The sequence below is a fragment of the Buceros rhinoceros genome, unplaced genomic scaffold, assembly GCF_000710305.1.
Source record: "Buceros rhinoceros silvestris isolate BGI_N320 unplaced genomic scaffold, ASM71030v1 scaffold24598, whole genome shotgun sequence".
Classification (NCBI taxonomy): Eukaryota; Metazoa; Chordata; class Aves; order Bucerotiformes; family Bucerotidae; genus Buceros; species Buceros rhinoceros.
This window is the reverse complement of record NW_010426663.1, coordinates 3989-5434: the sequence shown is the minus strand read 5'-3', so window position 1 is coordinate 5434 and position 1446 is coordinate 3989.

Here is a 1446-nt window from a genome sequence, read left to right as displayed (position 1 = left end):
CGGTTCAGCTGGGAGAACACGTGTCAAACGGGACAGAAAATGAGCAAAGCCCACAGTGCCCAGCTCTCCCCCGGGAGAGGGGAAAGGTGCCAGAGGGAGGGCAATCACCGCACTACACCGCTCGCTTTGGGGCTTCTGCCGGTGACTAGTGAGCCTGGCATGTCTTGGAGCCGGCACAGAGGCTCATTTCCATGTCTGTTTTGACAGTGCAGGTAGGAAGTGTTCCTTCTGCCACTGCTGCCAAGCGAAATTACACTGCTCCTGCTACTTCCAAACGCCCCGGATCTAAAAACTGCCTTCATTTCACACCAGTGGCTGAGGAAACTCTCCTACTGCCAGCTGCCGACCGCAGATTCCAGCGACAATACTTAAGCAAATCAGTGTAAAAAAATAATAATAATAAAAAAGGGCATAAAAAAAGGACCAGTCCCCTTTGGTTCCAGAATTTATCACAGTGGATATTTATGCAAGAACAAAAAAAGCCAGTCTACTTGTACCGGACTAAAATCAACCTGTAGCAACATCCAGCCGCTACTGGGAATAAAAAAGGTCTGGAGGAATTAGCCGATTGTTTATCTGGCAGCATCCACCTCACGGGGATTTGCTGTTCTCTTCCACACCTCCAGCCACCCCTCGACTGTGAACAGCGTCTGAGGCAACAGCCGGGTCTGTGCTTCAGACCTGTAGGGGTCTACGTGCTTGACGGGTAATTATCACCAGCACGGCTCTTATCTGCCATTTCCCCAAGTGGAAACATTTATGTGTGAGGCAACAGCGGACCCGTGAAGGTCCAGGCTCGGAGCTCAAGTAAGTATGTTGGGCAGAAGCGGAAGGACCTAGCAGATTTCAAAACTAACTGTAACTGTTATTTTAAGACATCATAACAAGCAGCTCTACAGTTGAAATTATAATGTGTTAAATAATAATGCAGGCTAATGAAATTAGAATGCATTAAATAAGCAGCCACTATAATGACACAATAATGCATTAAATAATTCTAACCCAGGGGGTCTGATCCTGCAAGGAGAATCGTGCAGGCAAACTGCCCTGCCAGAGCAGTGAAGCAAAGGGGGCAGCACTCACCCCGTTAGGGACCAGACCCCAAACCATCCCACCCCACCCAAGAGCTGTGTCAATACCCATTAACTCCCACTGGCTTTAAAACACTGAGAAGCGCTGAATTAACGTAAACTTCCATCATGGCTTCAAAATGGCCTTTTCTTTTTCTGTGTGCAACATTTGCTAAGAATAAACCCTTTAGTCATGCTCTAGAAATCTGATGAGTAGTCCGGAGCAATAGTGGAATTGTTTTAGGCGGCGTGCACAGTGCCACGCTCACACCGACGTGCGTAGTGCCTGCAGAACGGGGAGCGTTAACTGTCTGATGGGCTCTGTCTGCAGAGGCCGGGGACAACCAGAACAGTATTACCTGTGAGATGCTTGTGA